Below are 24439 nucleotides of genomic sequence, written 5' to 3'. Positions count from 1 at the left end.
CGAAATCAGTTTCTTGAATGCTGTTTTACACAATATCATACAAACATGGACTCCAAATCTTGTCCTTATTTTAGTATGCAACAGCGGAAGCTCTTAGTATTCACCTGAGAATAAACATGCTTTAAACGTCAACAAAAATGTTGGTGAGTTATAGGTTTAACCTATATATATCAAATCGTAACAATAGACCACAAGATTTCATATTTCAATACACATCCCATACATAGAGATAAAAATCATTCATATGGTGAACACCTGGTAACCGACATTAACAAGATGCATATATATAAGAATATCCCCATCATTCCGGGACACCCTTCGGATATGATATAAATTTCGAAGTACTAAAGCATCCGGTACTTTGGATGGGGTTTGTTAGGCCCGATAGATCTATCTTTAGGATTCGCGTCAATTAGGGTGTCTGTTCCCTAATTCTTAGATTACCAGACTTAATAAAAAGGGGCATATTCGATTTCGATAATTCAACCATAGAATGTAGTTTCACGTACTTGTGTCTATTTTGTAAATCATTTATAAAACCTGCATGTATTCTCATCCCAAAAATATTAGATTTTAAAAGTGGGACTATAACTCACTTTCACAGATTTTTACTTCGTCGGGAAGTAAGACTTGGCCACTGGTTGATTCACGAACCTATAACAATATATACATATATATCAAAGTATGTTTAAAATATATTTACAACACTTTTAATATATTTTGATGTTTTAAGTTTATTAAGTCAGCTGTCCTCGTTAGTAACCTACAACTAGTTGTCCACAGTTAGATGTACAGAAATAAATCGATAAATATTATCTTGAATCAATCCACGACCCAGTGTATACATATCTCAGTATTGATCACAACTCAAAAAATATATATTTTGGAATCAACCTCAACCCTGTATAGCTAACTCCAACATTCACATATAGAGTGTCTATGGTTGTTCCGAAATATATATAGATGTGTCGACATGATAGGTCAAAACATTGTATACGTGTCTATGGTATCTCAAGATTACATAATATACAATACAAGTTGATTAAGTTATGGTTGGAATAGATTTGTTACCAATTTTCACGTAGCTAAAATGAGAAAAATTATCCAATTTTGTTTTACCCACAACTTCTTCATTTTAAATCCGTTTTGAGTGAATCAAATTGCTATGATTTCATATTGAACTCTATTTTATGAATCTAAACAGAAAAAGTATAGGTTTATAGTCAGAAAAATAAGTTACAAGTCGTTTTTGTAAAGGTAGTCATTTCAGTCGAAAGAACGACGTCTAGATGACCATTTTAGAAAACATACTTCCACTTTGAGTTTAACCATAATTTTTGGATATAGTTTCATGTTCATAATAAAAATCATTTTCTCAGAATAACAACTTTTAAATCAAAGTTTATCATAGTTTTTTAATTAACTAACCCAAAACAGCCCGCGGTGTTACTACGACGGCGTAAATCCGGTTTTACGGTGTTTTTCGTGTTTCCAGGTTTTAAATCATTAAGTTAGCATATCATATAGATATAGAACATGTGTGTAGTTAATTTTAAAAGTCAAGTTAGAAGGATTAACTTTTGTTTGCGAACAAGTTTAGAATTAACTAAACTATGTTCTAGTGATTAAGAGTTTAAACCTTCGAATAAGATAGTTTTATATATATGAATCAAATGATGTTATGAACATCATTACTACCTCAAGTTTAGTAGGTAAACCTACTGGAAGTGACAAGAAATGATCTAGCTTCAAAGGATCTTGGATGGCTTGAAAGTTCTTGAAGTAGGATCATGACACAAAAACAAGTTCAAGTAAGATTTTTACTCGAATTAAGATAGTTTATAATTATAGAAATTGAATCAAAGTTTGAATATGAATATTACCTTGAATAAGAAAGATAACCTACTGTATATAACAAAGGTTTCTTGATCTTAGATGATTACTTAGAATGGATTAGAAAGCTTGGAAGTAAATTAGTAAACTTGAAGGAATTTTTGAAGTGTTCTTGAAGTGTTCTTCCTATGATGATTATAGCTTGATTCTTGAAGTGATTTTTGATGAAGATGATGATTAACTACTGGAAAAATACGTTCATAATAGTGTGTGTATGTGTGTTGAGAGAGAATTAGAAAGAGAATTGGAAGTGAAATGGAGTGAATGATGAGTGGTAATTGGTGAGTGGTGAGTAGGGTTAAAAGGAGTTCTAGTTAGTTGACTAGTTCATGGTAGAAGTTAAAATTGATTAGTCATACATGACATAATCAAGAGTGGAATCCCATGCTAGTTCCTATTGGTATATACTCATAGTAAGTACGTTTTGAAGCTGTGTATAATACGGGTAAGAATACGACTAGAATTCTTGATGAAAGAAAAGAATGGAAAAGTAACTGTAACCATTTTCATTAAGTATGAGTGTTTTGATATATGTCTTGAAGTCTTCCAAAAGTATTTTAATACATCTAAATACACTACATGTATATACATTTTAACTGAGTCGTTAAGTCATCGTTAGTCGTTACATGTAAGTGTTGTTTTGAAACCTTTAAGTTAACGATCTCAATTAATGTTGTTAACCCATTGTTTATTATATCTAATGAGATGTTAAATTATTATATTATCATGATATTATGATATATTAATATATCTTAATATGATATATATACATTTAAATGTCGTTACAACGATAATGGTTACATATATGTCTCGTTTCGAAATCCTTAAGTTAGTAGTTTTGTTTATATGTATATAACCCATTGTTAATATACTTATGGAGATACTTACTTATCATAATCTCATGTTAACCATATGTATATCCATATATATATCGTCATGTCGTTTTTACAAGTTTTAACGTTCGTGAATCGCCGGTCAACTTGGGTGGTCAATTGTCTATATGAAACATATTTCAATTAATCAAGTCTTAACAAGTTTGATTACTTAACATGTTGGAAACATTTAATCATGTAAATATCAATCTCAATTAATATATATAAACATGGAAAAGTTCGGGTCACTACATTCGAGCCGTTCTCAATTGTTCCTGAATCTGTAGAACTTTCTCAGTTATCTCCTGAATAATCTCAGGACCTGTCAACTGACTATCTCCCAACTCGCTCCAACAAACGGGAGATCTACACTTCCTTTCATACAATGCCTCGAAAGGTGCAGCTTTAATACTCGCATGGTAGCTGTTATTGTATGAGAACTCAGCCAGTGGTAAATACTTATCCCATCCGTTTCCAAAATCAATGACACACGCTCTCAACATGTACCTAAAAGTCTGAATAGTTCGTTTGCTCTGGCCATCCGTCTGGGGGTGATATGCTGTACTCATATCTAAACGGGTCCCCATTGCTTTCTGTAATGATTGCCAAAACCTGGAAGTAAATCTGCTGTCGCGATCGGATATAATGGATATAGGCACTCCATGCCTAGAGACGACTTCCTTAATGTAAATCTGAGCCAACTTCTCCATTTTATCAGTTTCCCTTATCGGTAAGAAGTGTGCGGACTTAGTGAGTCGATCCACGATAACCCAAATGGTATCGTGACCTCCCGCCGTTCTCGGCAGTTTCGTAATGAAGTCCATGGAAATTCCTTCCCACTTCCACTGGGGAATCTCTGGTTGAGTTAATAATCCTGATGGCTTCTGATGTTCAGTCTTGACTTTAGCGCAAGTCAAGCACTTCCCGACATAGGTAGCAATGTCAGCTTTCAAATTCGGCCACCAATAAAACGCCTTCAAATCTTGGTACATTTTATCTGATCCCGGATGAATTGAGTATCTCGACTTGTGTGCTTTCTCCAACACTAGTTCTCTCAATCCACCAAACTTTGGTACCCAAATTCGGTTAGAAAAGTACCGTGTTCCGTCCTCCTTGATGTCAAACTTCTTATCCATCCCTTTGAGAAATTCAACATCAACATTCTCCTATTTCATGGCTTCTTGTTGTGCTTTGCGGATTTGTGATGTGAGATTCGTACGGACAACTATGTTAAGCGCTTTAACCCTAAGAGGTTTCTCTCGCTCCTTTCTGCTCAATGCATCTGCCACTACATTCGCCTTACCCGGATGGTATTGAAGTTCGCAGTTATAATCGTTAAGTAGTTCCATCCAACATCGTTGTCTCATGTTAAGGCGCTTCTGATCGAATATGTGCTGTAAACTCTTATGGTCGGTGAAGATAGTGAACTTGGTTCCAAACAGGTAGTGTCTCCACATTTTAAGTGCAAAGACAACAGCTCCTAACTCAAGGTCGTGCGTAGTGTAGTTCTGCTCGTGAATCTTTAACTGACGCGATCCATAAGCAATAACTTTATTTTGTTGCATAAGCACGCAACCCATTCCTTGACTTGAGGCATCACAATAAACAACAAAATCTTCACTTCTCTCGGGTAGAGACAATACTGGTGCAGTTGTTAACTTCTCCTTCAACAACTAAAATGCAGTCTCTTGTGGTTCTGACCACTCAAATTTCTTGCCCTTATGAGTCAACGCGGTTAATGGTCGGGCAATCTTGGAGAATCCTTCAATGAATCTCTGGTAGTAACCAGCTAGACCCAAAAATTGCCTAATCTGCATTGGCAACTTTGGAGTTTTCCAATTCTTAACCGACTCAATCTTTGCTGGATCGACCTGTATTCCATTGGCCCCTACAACATGGCCAAGAAATTGTACCTCTGGTAACCAAAAGTCACACTTAGAGAACTTTGCATACAACTGCTCTTCTCTAAGCATAGTCAATATCGAGCGTAGATGCTGTTCGTGCTCTTCTCTGTTCTTGGAGTACACCAATATATCATCAATGAACAAAATGATGAATTTATCTAGGTATGGCTTACACACACGGTTCATGAGGTCCATGAACACTGCTGGTGCATTCGTCAAACCGAACGACATCACTGTAAACTCATAATGCCCATAACGTGTTCTAAACGCTGTCTTCGGGACATCAGCTTCTTTGACTCTCAATTGATGATACCCGGATCTCAAATCAATCTTCGAATAACAACTGGATCCCTGCAACTGATCAAATAAGTCATCAATCCTCGGTAGCGGATACCGATTCTTGACTGTCAGCTTGTCCAATTCTCTGTAGTCGATACACAATCTCATCGACCCATCCTTCTTCTTAACAAACAGGACCGGAGCTCCCCAAGGTGAAGAACTCGGCCGAATAAATCCCTTGTCTAACAACTCTTGCAATTGACTAGACAACTCTTGAAGCTCTTGTAGTAACCCGAACTTTTCCATGTTTATATATATATTAAATGAAATTGTTATTTACATGATTAAGTGTTTCCAACATGTTAAGCAATCAAACTTGTTAAGACTTGATTAATTGAAATAGGTTTCATATAGACAATTGACCACCCAAGTTGACCGGTGATTCACGAACGTTAAAACTTGTAAAAACTATACGATGACATATATATGATTATATATATAGTTAACATGATTTTATTATAAGTATGTATCTCATTAGGTATTTTAACAATGAGTTATATACATAAAAATGAGACTATTAATTTAAGAAACTCGAAAATGATATATATAACGATTATCGTTATAACAACGTCTTACTAGGTACATATGAATCATATTAAGATATTGATACACTTGGTTAATTATGTTAAATCATAAGTAAATATATTATTAAGTGTATTAACAATGAAATACATATGTAAAAATAAGACTACTAACTTAATGATTTCGAAACGAGACATATATGTAACGATTATCGTTGTAACGGCATTTAACTGTATATATATCATACTAAGATATATTATATATCATAATATCATGATAATATAACAATTTAACATCTCATTTGTTATAATAAACAATGGGTTAACAACATTCAACAAGATCGTTAACCTAAAGGTTTCAAAACAACATTTACATGTAACGACTAACGATGACTTAACGACTCAGTTAAAATGTATATACATGTAGTGTTTTAATATGTATTCATACAATTTTGAAAGACTTCAAGACACTTATCAAAATACTTCTACTTAACAAAAATGCTTACAATTACATCCTCGTTCAGTTTCATCAACAATTCTACTCGTATGCACCCGTATTCGTACTCGTACAATACACAGCTTTTAGATGTATGTACTATTGGTATATACACTCCAAGGATCAGCTCTTAGCAGCCCATGTGAGTCACCTAACACATGTGGGAACCATCATTTGGCAACTAGCATGAAATATCTCATAAAATTACAAAAATATGAGTAATCATTCATGACTTATTTACATGAAAACTAAATTACATATCCTTTATATCTAATCCATACACCAACGACCAAAAACACCTACAAACACTTTCATTCTTCAATTTTCTTCATCTAATTGATCTCTCTCAAGTTCTATCTTCAAGTTCTAAGTGTTCTTCATAAATTTCAAAAGTTCTAGTTTCATAAAATCAAGAATACTTCCAAGATTGCAAGTTTACTTCCAAGTTTTCTAAATCCATTCCAAGTAATCATCCAAGATCAAGAAACCTTTGTTACTTACAGTAGGTTATCTTTCTAATACAAGTTAATAATCATATTCAAACTTTAATTCAATTTCTATAACTATAACAATCTTATTTCGAGTGGAAATCTTACTTGAAATTGTTTTCGTGTCATGATTCTGCTTCAAGAACTTTCAAGCCATCCAAGGATCCTTTGAAGCTAGATCTATTTTTCTCATTTCCAGTAGGTTTACCCAAGGAACTTGAGGTAGTAATGATATTCATAACATCATTCGATTCATACATATAAAGCTATCTTATTCGAAAGTTTAAACTTGTAATCACTAGAACATAGTTTAGTTAATTCTAAACTTGTTCGCAAATAAAAGTTAATCCTTCTAACTTGACTTTTAAAATCAACTAAACACATGTTCTATATCTATATGATATGCTAACTTAATGATTTAAAACCTGGAAACACGAAAAATACCGTAAAACCGGATTTACGCCGTCGTAGTAACACCGCGGGCTGTTTTGGGTTAGTTAATTAAAAACTATGATAAACTTTGATTTAAAAGTTGTTATTCTGGGAAAATGATTTTTATTATGAACATGAAACTATATCCAAAAATTATGGTTAAACTCAAAGTGGAAGTATGTTTTCTAAAATGGTCATCTAGACGTCGTTCTTTCGACTGAAATGACTACCTTTACAAAAACGACTTGTAACTTATTTTTCTGACTATAAACCTATAATTTTTCTATTTAGATTCATAAAATAGAGTTCAATATGAAACCATAGCAATTTGATTCACTCAAAACGGATTTAAAATGAAGAAGTTATGGGTAAAACAAGATTGGATAATTTTTCTCATTTTAGCTACGTGAAAATTGGTAACAAATCTATTCCAACCATAACTTAATCAACTTGTATTGTATATTATGTAATCTTGAGATACCATAGACACGTATACAATGTTTCGACCTATCATGTCGACACATCTATATATATTTCGGAACAACCATAGACACTCTATATGTGAATGTTGGAGTTAGCTATACAGGATTGAGGTTGATTCCAAAATATATATAGTTTGAGCTGTGATCAATACTGAGATACGTATACACTGGGTCGTGGATTGATTCAAGATAATATTTATCGATTTATTTCTGTACATCTAACTGTGGACAAGTAGTTGTAGATTCCTAACGAGGACATCTGACTTAATAAACTTAAAACATCAAAATATATTAAAAGTGTTGTAAATATATTTTGAACATACTTTGATATATATGTATATATTGTTATAGGTTCGTGAATCAACCAGTGGCCAAGTCTTACTTCCCGACGAAGTAAAAATCTGTGAAAGTGAGTTATAGTCCCACTTTTAAAATCTAATATTTTTGGGATGAGAATACATGCAGGTTTTATAAATGATTTACAAAATAGACACAAGTACGTGAAACTACATTCTATGGTTGAATTATCGAAATCGAATATGCCCCTTTTTATTAAGTCTGGTAATCTAAGAATTAGGGAACAGACACCCTAATTGACGCGAATCCTAAAGATAGATCTATTGGGCCTAACAAACCCCTTCCAAAGTACCGGATGCTTTAGTACTTTGAAATTTATATCATATCCGAAGGGTGTCCCGGAATGATGGGGATATTCTTATATATATGCATCTTGTTAATGTCGGTTACCAGGTGTTCACCATATGAATGATTTTTATCTCTATGTATGGGATGTGTATTGAAATATGAAATCTTGTGGTCTATTGTTACGATTTGATATATATAGGTTAAACCTATAACTCACCAACATTTTTGTTGACGTTTAAAGCATGTTTATTCTCAGGTGAATACTAAGAGCTTCCACTGTTGCATACTAAAATAAGGATAAGATTTGGAGTCCATGTTTGTATGATATTGTGTAAAAACTGCATTCAAGAAACTGATTTCGATGTAACATATTTGTATTGTAAACCATTATGTAATGGTCGTGTGTAAATAGGATATTTTAGATTATCATTATTTGATAATCTACGTAAAGCTTTTTAAACCTTTATTTATGAAATAAAGGTTATGGTTTGTTTTAAAAATGAATGCAGTCTTTGAAAAACGTCTCATATAGAGGTCAAAACCTCGCAACAAAATCAATTAATATGGAACGTTTTTAATCAATAAGAACGGGACATTTCAGTTGGTATCCGAGCGTTGGTCTTAGAGAACCAGAATTTTGCATTAGTGTGTCTTATCGAGTTTGTTAGGATGCATTAGTGAGTCTGGACTTCGACCGTGTTTACTTGAAAAATGATTGCTTAACAAATTTTGTTGGAAACTATATATTTTTAACATGTGAATATTATGTGATATATTAATCTCTTAACGCGTTTGATATTATGTGATAGATGTCTACCTCAAGAACAAGTCCCATTGACTCACCTAATAATAATGAAGAGTCAAATGTAAATTGGAATGATTCGTGGACTGATTCACAAGTTCCCGAAGAGGGACCGGAAGAAGAGTCGGAACCGGAAGAAGAATCAGAACCGGAAGAGGAGGAACCGGAGGAGGAAATAGAACCAGTGGGGGAAATAATAAAACGGTTAAGTAAAATAAAATCCTCAACCAACCGACCAAGGTTAATTATGGTCAATGGTGTTTCCGCCAAGGAAGCAAAATATTGGGAGGATTTCCAATTCTCCGATGAATCGGATTCCGACGAGAATTCCGATGATGTTATAGAAATTACCCCAACTGAATTTAAAAAGGCAAAAGAAAATAATAAGGGAAAGGGCATAAAAATAGAGAAATCAAATTCAAACCCCGATGAACTTTATATGAATCATCAACCCCCGAAGCCCTTAAGTTGTAACAATGACCCAGGAACCTCTAAACCACCAGGTTTTTCTAAACCAATGTGGAAAACGACGGCTCGTATTAGGGGAACATCATATATCCCTAGAAACTTGGCAAAACGAACCAAAACCGAAGAAGAAGAAACGAGCGAGTCGGAATAAGATAGTTGTATTCGTGTGGTGTAATATATGTAATATAGTGTGCTTATGCTTTATGATATATGTAAAAATTGCTTGTATTAATAAGTAATTTTTTTTATGAATCTAACTCTTATCTATTTTACAGTTTAAAAACATAAAATGGATAGACAACCCAATATTTTAAGAGACCTACCCGGAGACATGATTGATGAAATCTTGTCTAGAGTCGGTCAGAATTCCTCGGCACAACTATTTAAGGCGAAATCAGTTTGTAAGACATTCGAAGAACGTTCCAAGAATGTCTTGGTTTATAAGAGACTTTCGTTTGAAAGATGGGGGATATCACATTGGGAAACCCATAAGTTACGATGTGTTTTCTTTGACGCATATATTGCGGGGAACCCAAATGCTATTTTACGCAACGGGTTAAGAAATTATTTTGACTCAATGTATCCGAATATAGGACTTCATGATTTAGAAAAAGCGGCTAACATGCAACATAAAGAAGCATGCGATGCTTACAGGTTAGTAATGTTCGCTTCTCACCAAAGTGAGAACAAGAACATCGGGCTACAACTATTAAACAAAACGTTCCCACAAGTAACGGAGTCGGTAATTGGGGTAAGAAATGAGGTTTTTAGATTGTTACGGGACTGTTGGACATTACGTAACCCTCGTCCCTTTGACGACGTTACAACACGCTGTCTTATCAACGGCCATAACGGTTATGTTCCACAAGACCAAGGATGGGAAGTAGTCCTAGTAAAACCAGAATGCATGACTTGTTTCTGGACGTATGAATTACGTGTCTTTATTGCCTTTGCTGAACGACTTGTGTACTAGCTAGAATTATCTTCACAACTATCTTGTATCAAAGTTATTGTGTGCTATATTTCATGCTTTATGTAAAATAAGCGGTATTGTAAGTTTGTAAAATATTGTATAAAAGTTTGAACGCGAAATATTATTATAATCAGTTTTTCATATAGAATTGTAGTAGTTGAATTGTATATTAGCTACTAAGTATGAACTTAATGGGTAGGTACTACCCGAATTTAAACTTATAAAAAGCTAATATGAAGAAAAAGCTTTTATAAATGAGTTCATATTATGCTACGAAATATTATTAACTACTCTTAATATTCTGTATGATTAACTTGTTCCATTTGACTATTTTGAAGGAAATGGCACCGACTACTCGACACACCGTGAATATGAATGAAGAGGAATTCCGTACTTTTCTAGCTTCAAACATAGCCGCAGTACAGGCTGCGCTACATACCAACAATAACCTTGGATCTAGCAGTACAGGAAATCGTGTAGGATGTACCTACAAAGAATTCACTGCCTGCAAACCTTTGGAATTTGATGGAACTGAAGGACCGATCAGATTGAAACGGTGGACCGAGAAGGTCGAATCGGTGTTTGCCATAAGTAAGTGTACTAAAGAGGACAAAGTGAAGTACGCTACGCATACCTTCACAGGTTCTGCGTTAACATGGTGGAATACCTATCTAGAGCAAGTGGGACAAGATGATGCGTACGCACTACCATGGTCAGCATTCAAGCACTTGATGAATGAGAAGTACCGTCCCAGAACCGAGGTCAATAAGCTCAAGACAGAACTTAGAGGGTTACGAACCCAAGGATTTGATATTACCACGTACAAAAGACGATTCACAGAATTGTGCCTATTGTGTCCGGGAGCGTTCGAAGATGAGGAAGAGAAGATTGACGCGTTTGTGAAAGGATTACCGGAAAGAATCCAAGAAGATATAAGTTCACATGAGCCCGTCTCCATACAACAGGCATGTAGAATGGCTCACAAACACTAGTGAACCAGATTGAGGAAAGAATTAAAGAACAGACGGCTGAAGAGGCCAATGTGAAGCAAGTCAAAAGAAAGTGGGAGGAAAACTGTGATAAGAATCACCAATACAACAACAACAGCAATTACAATAATAATCGCAACAATTATCTCAACAATCGCAACATCAATCGCAACTACAACAAACGGCCCAACAACAACAACAACAACAACAACAACAACAACAACAACAACAACAACAATAACAACAACAACAACAACAACAACTACAACAATCATCCCAACAACAATAACAACCGCAACAACAACAACAATCAGAAGCAGCTATGCCAAGGGTGGAAAAAGTATCACTTGGGGTTCTGCACCAAATTTTGCAACAAGTGTAAAAGAAATGGTCATAGCGCGGCGAAGTGTGAGGTCTACGGACCAGGGGTTAACAGAACGAAAGGAACAAATGGTGTCGGAACGAGTAATGGCGAAGCAAGTAGTGTCGGAGCAAGTTATGCCAATGTAGTTTGTTATAAATGTGGAAAACCGGGCCACATTATTAGAAATTGCCCGAACCAGGGGAACACGAATGGACAAGGCCACGGAAGAGTTTTCAATATTAATGTAGCAGAGGCACAGGAAGACCCAGAGCTTGTTACGGGTACGTTTCTTATTGAAAATAAATCTGCTTACGTTTTATTCGATTCGGGTGCGGATAGAAGCTATATGAGTAGAGATTTTTGTGCTAAATTAAGTTGTCCATTGACGCCGTTGGATAGTAAATTTTTACTCGAATTAGCAAACGGTAAATTAATTTCAGCAGATAATATATGCCGGAATCGAGAAATTAAACTGGGTAGCGAAATATTTAAGATTGATTTGATACTAGTAGAGTTAGGGAGTTTTGATGTAATAGTTGGCATGGACTGGCTGAAGAAGGTGAAAGCAGAGATCGTATGTTATAAAAATGCAATTCGCATTGTACGAGAAGAAGGAGAACCCTTAATGGTGTACGGAGAAAAGGGCAACATGAAGCTACATCTTATTAGTAATTTGAAGGCACAAAAACTAATAAGAAAAGGTTGTTATGCTGTTCTAGCACACGTCGAGAAAGTACAAACTGAAGAAAAGAGCATCAATGATGTTCCCATCGCAAAAGAATTTCCCGATGTATTTCCGAAAGAATTACCGGGACTACCTCCACATCGATCTGTTGAATTTCAAATAGATCTTGTACCAAGAGCTGCACCAATAGCTCGTGCTCCTTATAGACTCGCACCCAGCGAGATGAAAGAACTGCAAAGCCAACTACAAGAACTATTAGAACGTGGTTTCATTCGACCAAGCACATCACCATGGGGAGCTCCTATTTTGTTTGTCAAGAAGAAGGATGGTACATTTAGGTTGTGTATTGACTACAGAGAGTTGAACAAACTTACCATCAAAAACCGTTATCCACTGCCGAGAATTGACGACTTATTTGATCAACTACAAGGCTCGTTGATTTATTCGAAGATCGATTTACGTTCTGGATATCATCAAATGCGAGTAAAGGAGGATGATATTCCAAAAATTGCTTTTAGGACGCGTTATGGTCATTACGAGTTTATGGTTATGCCGTTTGGATTGACTAACGCACCAGCTGTGTTCATGGACCTTATGAACCGAGTGTGTGGGCCATAACTTGACAAGTTTGTCATTGTTTTCATCGATGACATACTTATTTACTCAAAGAATGATCAAGAGCACGAAGAACATTTGAGAAAAGTGCTAGAAGTATTGAGGAAAGAAAAACTGTACGCTAAGTTTTCAAAGTGTGCATTTTGGTTGGAAGAAGTTCAATTCCTCGGTCATATAGTGAACAAAGAAGGTATCCAGGTGGACCCGGTAAAGATCGAAACCGTTGAAAAGTGGGAAACCCCAAAAACTCCGAAGCATATACGTCAATTTTTAGGATTGGCTGGTTACTACAGAAGATTCATCCAAGATTTCTCCAAAATAGCAAAACCCTTGACTGCATTAACGCATAAAGGGAAGAAATTTGAATGGAAGGATGAACAAGAAAAGGCGTTTCAATTATTGAAGAAAAAGCTAACTACGGCACCTATATTGTCATTGCCTGAAGGGAATGATGATTTTGTGATTTATTGTGACGCATCAAAGCAAGGTCTCGGTTGTGTATTAATGCAACGGACGAAGGTGATTGCTTATGCGTCTAGACAATTGAAGATTCACAAGCAAAATTATATGACGCATGATTTGGAATTAGGCGCAGTTGTTTTTGCATTAAAGACTTGGAGGCACTACTTATATGGGGTCAAAAGTATTATATATACCGACCACAAAAGTCTTCAACACATATTTAATCAGAAACAACTGAATATGAGGCAGCGTAGGTGGATTGAATTGTTGAATGATTACGACTTTGAGATTCGTTACCACCCGGGGAAGGCAAATGTGGTAGCCGACGCCTTGAGCAGAAAGGACAGAGAACCCATTCGAGTAAAATCTATGAATATAATGATTCACACTAACCTTACTACTCAAATAAAGGAGGCGCAACAAGGAGTTTTAAAAGAGGGAAATTTAAAGGATGAAATACCCAAAGGATTGGAGAAGCATCTTAATATTCGGGAAGACGGAACCCGGTATAGGGCTGAAAGAATTTGGGTACCAAAATTTGGAGATATGAGAGAAATGATACTTAGAGAAGCTCATAAAACCAGATACTCAATACATCCTGGAACGGGGAAGATGTACAAGGATCTCAAGAAACATTTTTGGTGGTCGGGTATGAAAGCCGATGTTGCTAAATATGTAGGAGAATGTTTGACGTGTTCTAAGGTCAAAGCTGAGCATCAGAAACCATCAGGTCTACTTCAACAACCCGAAATCCCGGAATGGAAATGGGAAAATATTACCATGGATTTCATCACTAAATTGCCAAGGACTGCAAGTGGTTTTGATACTATTTGGGTAATAGTTGATCGTCTCACCAAATCAGCACACTTCCTGCCAATAAGAGAAGATGACAAGATGGAGAAGTTAGCATGACTGTATTTGAAGGAAGTCGTCTCCAGACATGGAATACCAATCTCTATTATCTCTGATAGGGATGGCAGATTTATTTCAAGATTCTGGCAGACATTACAGCAAGCATTAGGAACTCGTCTAGACATGAGTACTGCCTATTATCCACAAAATGATGGACAGAGCGAAAGGATGATACAAACGCTTGAAGACATGCTACGAGCATGCGTTATTGATTTCGGAAACAGTTGGGATCGACATCTACCGTTAGCAGAATTTTCCTACAACAACAGCTACCATTCAAGCATTGAGATGGCGCCGTTTGAAGCACTTTATGGTAGAAAGTGTAGGTCTCCGATTTGTTGGAGTGAAGTGGGGGATAGACAGATTACGGGTCCGGAGATAATACAAGAAACTACCGAGAAAATCATCCAAATTCAACAAAGATTGAAAACCGCCCAGAGTCGACAAAAGAGCTACGCGGACAGTAAAAGAAAAGATATAGAGTTTGAAATTGGAGAAATGGTCATGCTTAAGGTTTCACCTTGGAAAGGCGTTGTTCGATTTGGTAAACGGGGGAAACTAAATCCAAGGTACATTGGACCATTCAAGATTATAGATCGTGTCGGACCAGTAGCTTACCAACTGGAGCTACCTCAACAACTCGCGGCTGTACATAACACTTTCCACGTCTCAAAATTGAAGAAATGTTTTGCCAAAGAAGATCTCACTATTCCGTTGGACGAAATCCAAATCAATGAAAAACTTCAATTCATTGAAGAACCCGTCAAAATAATGGATCGTGAGGTTAAGAGACTTAAACAATTCAAGATACCGATTGTTAAGGTTCGATGGAATGCTCGTAGAGGACCCGAGTTCACCTGGGAGCGTGAAGATCAGATGAAGAAGAAATACCCACATTTATTTCCAGAAGATACATCAACACCTCCAACTGCTTAAAATTTCGGGACGAAATTTATTTAACGGGTAGGTACTGTAGTGACCCGTACTTTTCCATGTTTATATATATATTAAATGAAATTGTTATTTACATGATTAAGTGTTTCCAACATGTTAAGCAATCAAACTTGTTAAGACTTGATTAATTGAAATAGGTTTCATATAGACAATTGACCACCCAAGTTGACCGGTGATTCACGAACGTTAAAACTTGTAAAAACTATACGACGACATATATATGATTATATATATAGTTAACATGATTTTATTATAAGTATGTATCTCATTAGGTATTTTAACAATGAGTTATATACATAAAAATGAGACTATTAATTTAAGAAACTAGAAAACGATATATATAACGATTATCGTTATAACAACGTCTTACTAGGTACATATGAATCATATTAAGATATTGATACACTTGGTTAATTATGTTAAATGATAAGTAAATATATTATTAAGTGTATTAACAATGAAATACATATGTAAAAATAAGACTACTAACTTAATGATTTCGAAACGAGACATATATGTAACGATTATCGTTGTAACGGCATTTAAATGTATATATATCATACTAAGATATATTATATATCATAATATCATGATAATATAACAATTTAACATCTCATTTGTTATAATAAACAATGGTTTAACAACATTCAACAAGATCGTTAACCTAAAGGTTTCAAAACAACATTTACATGTAACGACTAAAGATGACTTAACGACTCAGTTAAAATGTATATACATGTAGTGTTTTAATATGTATTCATACAATTTTGAAAGACTTCAAGACACTTATCAAAATACTTCTACTTAACAAAAATGCTTACAATTACATCCTCGTTCAGTTTCATCTACAATTCTACTCGTATGCACCCGTATTCGTACTCGTACAATACACAGCTTTTAGATGTATGTACTATTGGTATATACACTCCAATGATCAGCTCTTAGCAGCCCATGTGAGTCACTTAACACATGTGGGAACCATCATTTGGCAACTAGCATGAAATATCTCATAAAATTACAAAAATATGAGTAATCATTCATGACTTATTTACATGAAAACAAAATTACATATCCTTTATATCTAATCCATACACCAACGACCAAAAACACCTACAAACACTTTCATTCTTCAATTTTCTTCATCTAATTGATCTCTCTCAAGTTCTATCTTCAAGTTCTAAGTGTTCTTCATAAATTCCAAAAGTTCTAGTTTCATAAAATCAAGAATACTTCCAAGATTGCAAGTTTACTTCCAAGTTTTCTAAATCCATTCCAAGTAATCATCCAAGATCAAGAAACCTTTGTTACTTACAATAGGTTATCTTTCTAATACAAGGTAATAATCATATTCAAACTTTAATTCAATTTCTATAACTATAACAATCTTATTTCGAGTGGAAATCTTACTTGAAATTGTTTTCGTGTCATGATTCTGCTTCAAGAACTTTCAAGCCATCCAAGGATCCTTTGAAGCTAGATCTATTTTTCTCATTTCCAGTAGGTTTATCCAAGGAACTTGAGGTAGTAATGATGTTCATAACATCATTCGATTCATACATATAAAGCTATCTTATTCGAAGGTTTAAACTTGTAATCACTAGAACATAGTTTAGTTAATTCTAAACTTGTTCGCAAATAAAAGTTAATCCTTCTAACTTGACTTTTAAAATCAACTAAACACATGTTCTATATCTATATGATATGCTAACTTAATGATTTAAAACCTGGAAACACGAAAAACACCGTAAAACCGGATTTACGCCGTCGTAGTAACACCGCGGGCTGTTTTGGGTTAGTTAATTAAAAACTATGATAAACTTTGATTTAAAAGTTGTTATTCTGGGAAAATTATTTTTATTATGAACATGAAACTATATCCAAAAATTATGGTTAAACTCAAAGTGGAAGTATGTTTTCTAAAATGGTCATCTAGACGTCGTTCTTTCGACTGAAATGACTACCTTTACAAAAACGACTTGTAACTTATTTTTCTGACTATAAACCTGTACTTTTTCTGTTTAGATTCATAAAATAGAGTTCAATATGAAACCATAGCAATTAGATTCACTCAAAACGGATTTAAAATGAAGAAGTTATGGGTAAAACAAGATTGGATAATTTTTCTCATTTTAGCTACGTGAAAATTGGTAACAAATCTATTCCAACCATAACTTAATCAACTTGTATTGTATATTATGTAATCTTGAGATACCATAGACACGTATACAATGTTTCGACCTATCATGTCGACACATCTATATATATTTCGGAACAACCATAGATACTCTATATGTGAATGTTGGAGTTAGCTATACAGGGTTGAGGTTGATTCCAAAATATATATAGTTTGAGTTGTGATCAATACTGAGATACGTATACACTGGGTCGTGGATTGATTCAAGATAATATTTATCGATTTATTTCTGTACATCTAACTGTGGACAACTAGTTGTAGGTTACTAACGAGGACAGCTGACTTAATAAACTTAAAACATCAAAATATATTAAAAGTGTTGTAAATATATTTTGAACATACTTTGATATATATGTATATATTGTTATAGGTTCGTGAATCAACCAGTGGCCAAGTCTTACTTCCCGACGAAGTAAAAATCTGTGAAAGTGAGTTATAGTCCCACTTTTAAAATCTAATATTTTTGGGATGAGAATACATGCAGGTTTTATAAATGATTTACAAAATAGAGACAAGTACGTGAAACTACATTCTATGGTTGAATTATCGAAATCGAATATTCCCCTTTTTATTAAGTCTGGTAATCTAAGAATTAGGGAACATACACCCTAATTGACGCGAATCCTAAAGATAGATCTATTGGGCCTAACAAACCCCATCCAAAGTACCGGATGCTTTAGTACTTCGAAATTTATATCATATCCGAAGGGTGTCCCGAAATGATGGGGATATTCTTATATATATGCATCTTGTTAATGTCGGTTACCAGGTGTTCACCATATGAATGATTTTTATCTCTATGTATGGGATGTGTATTGAAATATGAAATCTTGTGGTCTATTGTTACTATTTGATATATATAGGTTAAACCTATAACTCACCAACATTTTTGTTGACGTTTAAAGCATGTTTATTCTCAGGTGAATACTAAGAGCTTCCGCTGTTGCATACTAAAATAAGGACAAGATTTGGAGTCCATGTTTGTATGATATTGTGTAAAAACTGCATTCAAGAAACTGATTTCGATGTAACATATTTGTATTGTAAACCATTATGTAATGGTCGTGTGTAAACAGGATATTTTAGATTATCATTATTTGATAATCTACATAAAGCTTTTTAAACCTTTATTTATGAAATAAATGTTATGGTTTGTTTTAAAAATGAATGCAGTCTTTGAAAAACTTCTCATATAGAGGTTAAAACCTCGCAACGAAATCAATTAATATGGAACTTTTTAATCAATAAGAACGGGACATTTCAGCTCTGAGGGTGCAAGTCTGTACAGTGCGTGAGCCACCGGTGCCGCTCCTGGCACTAAGTCTATCTGAAACTCAATTTCTCGATGCGGTGGGAGACCAGGTAATTCCTCCGGAAAAACTTCAAGAAATTCCTTAACTATAGGAACGTCTTCGGGTCTCTTTTCTTCTGGTACAATTTGGCTTACATGAGTCAAGAACGCGATACATCCCTTTCTCACATACTTCTAGACTTTCAAGCAGTTAATGAGATGTAATTGCGAGCCATTCTTTTCACCATAAATCATCATAGGTTCACCGTCAGCAATAGGAATACGAATAGCCTTTAGGTCACAGACCACCTCAGCTTTGTTATCAGTTAACCAGTCAATTCCAAGCACATGGTCAAAACTTCCCAATTTAATAGGTATCACAATAATGCTAAAGGGCTTACTTTCTAACGTCAAAGTACAATCACGATAAATCTTATCAGCTCTCATCAAGTTACCATTCCCTAGTTCTATGTAATACACGTTATCTAGGGGAGAAACAGGTTTCTTAACATTGTGACAAATATCCTTAGATATAAAACTTCTATCGGCACCAGTATCAAACAAAACATAAACAGGTTGATCATCAAGTGAAAACGTACCCGTGACTAGCTTTGGATCATCACGAGCTTCCGCAAAATTGATGTTGAACGCCCTTCCTCGAGCATTCCCATTGTTGTTCTTAGGACAGTCCTTCTTGAAATGACCCGGCTGTCCACAACCATAACAGTTCTTGCCACCATTAGCATTGTTCATGTTGCTTGCAGTGCTATTGTTATTGGTGTTGCCGTTGAGATTAACCTTGCAATCTTTTGACAAATGACCAAACTTCTTACAACGCTCACAATTTAGAACAGAGCAATTTCCAGTATGATGCTTGCCACACTTCTGACATTGTGGCTTCTTGCCCTTATTCCCGGAGTTAGTTCATGTGGTTCCAGTGTCGTTACGGTAAGAATCTTGCTTTTTGAACGGCTGTTGGTTGAAATTCTTGTCCTGACCACCGTTCTACTTCCTCTTACCATCGTTTGACTTATTCTCATTCACTGTAGTGCCCTTCCCTCTCTGGGCAATCTGATCCAACAGCAAACTAGCCATGTCAATAGCTTCCTGCACATTTGAGGGTTTTGAAGTAGTGACCCCACCTTGAATGTTCTCACTCAGACCTTCAATGTACAGTTCCACCTTACGCCTTTCCGGAGTTACCATTTTGGGACACATTAACGCCAGCTCAAAGAACCTCTTGTTATAGGCGGTGAGATCGTTGCCTACTAACTTCAGCTCTCGGTACTCGCGTTCCATTTTCTTAACCTCGTTCCTCGAACAATACTCCTCGATCATTCTTTTCTTCAGAGTGTCCCAAGGTAGGGCATAAGCCTGATCATGACCTAGGGATTGAGCATAGTTATTCCACCAGGTGAGCGCACTGTCTGCCAGTGTGCCCGTTGCAAAGCCTACCCTGTCGTTATCATTACAATCACTGATGCGGAAAACCGATTCGAGCTTCTCAAACCACCTAGTGAGACCAACTGGTCCCTCAGTTTCGTTGAAAGAATGCGGGTTGCAACTAGTGAACATTTTGTAAGAACATCCATTACGGCTTTATGTGCCATTTCCATTGGTTTTGCTCAAGCCACCACGATCATTACTGTTTCGAGCGTTGTTGAATTCTCTCAGTAGTTCAGTTCTTTCAGCCGCGATTCCTTCGGCGACCATTCTCCTGATTTGGGCGGCGGTTGATTCTTTCGGAGGCATCTTCAATATAGAAAAACACACCAGGTCAGTGTCAAAACAACGCTATATATGAAAATATACTAGCAACGAGTGTTGAAGACTAGTAAATAATAGTACGAAAAGATTCGCTAGTAGTGTAAGTAGTGATAGTAGTGTTAGTTGTAGTGACCCGAACTTTTCCATGTTTATATATATTAATTGAGATTGATATTTACATGATTAAATGTTTCCAACATGTTAAGCAATCAAACTTGTTAAGACTTGATTAATTGAAATATGTTTCATATAGACAATTGACCACCCAAGTTGACCGGTGATTCACGAACGTTAAAACTTGTAAAAACTATATGATGACATATATATGGATATATATATAGTTAACATGATACTATGATAAGTAAACATATCATTAAGTATATTAACAATGAACTACATATGTAAAAACAAGACTACTAACTTAATGATTATTAAACGAGACATATATGTAACGATTATCGTTGTAAAGACATTTAATGTATATATATCATATTAAGAGATATTCATACATGATAATATCATGATAATATAATAATTTAAAATCTCATTTGATATTATAAACATTGGGTTAACAACATTTGACAAGATCGTTAACCAAAAGGTTTCAAAACAACACTTACATGTAACGACTAACGATGACTTAACGACTCAGTTAAAATGTATATACATGTAGTGTTTTAATATGTATTTATACACTTTTGAAAGACTTCAATACACTTATCAAAATACTTCTACTTAACAAAAATGCTTACAATTACATCCTCGTTCAGTTTCATCAACAATTCTACTCGTATGCACCCGTATTCGTACTCGTACAATACACAGCTTTTAGATGTATGTACTATTGGTATATACACTCCAATGATCAGCTCTTAGCAGCCCATGTGAGTCACCTAACACATGTGGGAACCATCATTTGGAAACTAGCATGAAATATCTCATAAAATTACAAAAATATGAGTAATCATTCATGACTTATTTACATGAAAACAAAATTACATATCCTTTATATCTAATCCATACACCAACGACCAAAAACACCTACAAACACTTTCATTCTTAAATTTTCTTCATCTAATTGATCTCTCTCAAGTTCTATCTTCAAGTTCTAAGTGTTCTTCATATATTCTACAAGTTCTAGTTACATAAAATCAAGAATACTTTCAAGTTTGCTAGCTCACTTCCAATCTTGTAAGGTGATCATCCAACCTCAAAAAATCTTTGTTTCTTACAGTAGTTTATCATTCTAATACAAGGTAATAATCATATTCAAACTTTGGTTCAATTTCTATAACTATAACAATCTTATTTCAAGTGATGATCTTACTGGAACTTGTTTTCGTGTCATGATTCTGCTTCAAGAACTTCGAGCCATCCAAGGATCCGTTGAAGCTAGATCCATTTTTCTCTTTTCCAATAGGTTTATCCAAGGAACTTAAGGTAGTAATGATGTTCATAACATCATTCAATTCATACATATAAAGCTATCTTATTCGAAGGTTTAAACTTGTAATCACTAGAACATAGTTTAGTTAATTCTAAACTTGTTCGCAAACAAAAGTTAATCCTCCTAACTTGACTGTTAAAATCAACTAAACACATGTTCTATATCTATATGATATGCTAACTTAATGATTTAAAACCTGGAAACACGAAAAACACCGTAAAACCGGATTTACGCCGTCGTAGTAACACCGCGGGCTGTTTTGGGTTAGTTAATTAAAAACTATGATAAACTTTGATTTAAAAGTTGTTATTCTGAAAAAATGATTTTTATTATGAACATGAAACTATATCCAAAAATTATGGTTAAACTCAAAGTGGAAGTATGTTTTCTAAAATGGTCATCTAGACGTCGTTCTTTTGACTGAAATGACTACCTTTACAAAAACGACTTGTAACTTATTTTTCTGACAATAAACCTATACTTTTTCTATTTAGATTCATAAAATAGAGTTCAATATGAAACCAAAGCAATTTGATTCACTCAAAACGGATTTAAAATGAAGAAGTTATGGGTAAAACAAGATTAGATAATTTTTCTCATTTTAGCTACGTGAAAATTGGTAACAAATCTATTCCAACCATAACTTAATCAACTTGTATTGTATATTATGTAATCTTGAGATACCATAGACACGTATACAATGTTTCGACCTATCGTGTCGACACATCTATATATATTTCGGAACAACCATAGACACTCTATATGTGAATGTTGGAGTTAGCTATACAGGGTTGAGGTTGATTCCAAAATATATATAGTTTGAGTTGTGATCAATACTGAGATACGTATACACTGGGTCATGGATTGATTCAAGATAATATTTATCGATTTATTTCTGTACATCTAACTGTGGACAACTAGTTGTAGGTTACTAACGCGGACAGTTGACTTAATAAACTTAAAACATCAAAATATATTAAAAGTGTTGTAAATATATTTTGAACATACTTTGATATATATGTATATATTGTTATAGGTTCGTGAATCAACCAGTGGCCAAGTCTTACTTCCCGACGAAGTAAAAATCTGTGAAAGTGAGTTATAGTCCCACTTTTAAAATCTAATATTTTTATGATGAGATTACATGCAGGTTTTATAAATGATTTACAAAATAGACACAAGTACGTGAACTACATTCTATGTTTTAATTATCGAAATCGAATATGCCCCTTTCTATTAAGTCTGGTAATCTAATAATTAGGGAACAGACACCCTAATTGACGCGAATCCTAAAGATAGATCTATTGAGCCTAACAAACCCCATCCAAAGTACCGGATGCTTTAGTACTTCGAAATTTATATCATATCCGAAGGGTGTCCCGGAATGATGGGGATATTCTTATATATGCATCTTGTTAATGTCGGTTACCAGGTGTTCACCATATGAATGATTTTTATCTCTATGTATGGGATGTGTATTGAAATATGAAATCTTGTGGTCTATTATTATGATTTGATATATATAGGTTAAACCTATAATTCACCAACATTTTTGTTGACGTTTTAAGCATGTTTATTCTCAGGTGATTATTAAGTGCTTCCGCTGTCGCATACTTAAATAAGGACGAGATTTGGAGTCCATGCTTGTATGATATTGTGTAAAAACTGCATTCAAGAAACTTATTTTGTTGTAACATATTTGTATTGTAAACCATTATGTAATGGTCGTGTGTAAACAGGATATTTTAGATTATCATTATTTGATAATCTACGTAAAGCTTTTTAAACCTTTATTGATGAAATAAAGGTTATGGTTTGTTTTAAAATGAATGCAGTCTTTGAAAAACGTCTCATATAGAGGTCAAAACCTCGCAACGAAATCAATTAATATGGAACGTTTTTAATCAATAAGAAAGGGACATTTCAGTTGGTATCCGAGCGTTGGTCTTAGAGAACCAGAATTTTGCATTAGTGTGTCTTATCGAGTTTGTTAGGATGCATTAGTGAGTCTGGACTTCGACCGTGTTTACTTGAAAAATGATTGCTTAACAAATTTTGTTGGAAACTATATATTTTTAACATGTGAATATTATGTGATATATTAATCTCTTAACGCGTTTGATATTATGTGATAGATGTCTACCTCTAGCACAAGTCCCATTGACTCACCTAATAATAATAAAGAGTCAAATGTAAATTGGAATGATTCGTGGACTGATTCACAAGTTCCCGAAGAGGAACCGGAAGAAGAGTCGGAACCGGAAGAAGAATCGGAACCGGAAGAAGAATCGGAACCGGATGAAGAAATAGAACCGGTGGGGGAAATAATAAAACGGTTAAGTAAAAGAAAATCCTCAACCAACCGACCAAGGTTAATTATGGTCAATGGTGTTTCCGCCAAGGAAGCAAAATATTGGGAGGATTACCAATTCTCCGATGAATCG

This window comes from Rutidosis leptorrhynchoides, chromosome 3 (assembly GCF_046630445.1).
Source record: "Rutidosis leptorrhynchoides isolate AG116_Rl617_1_P2 chromosome 3, CSIRO_AGI_Rlap_v1, whole genome shotgun sequence".
NCBI classification, from domain to species: domain Eukaryota; kingdom Viridiplantae; phylum Streptophyta; class Magnoliopsida; order Asterales; family Asteraceae; genus Rutidosis; species Rutidosis leptorrhynchoides.
Note: the sequence above shows the minus strand (reverse complement) of the source record.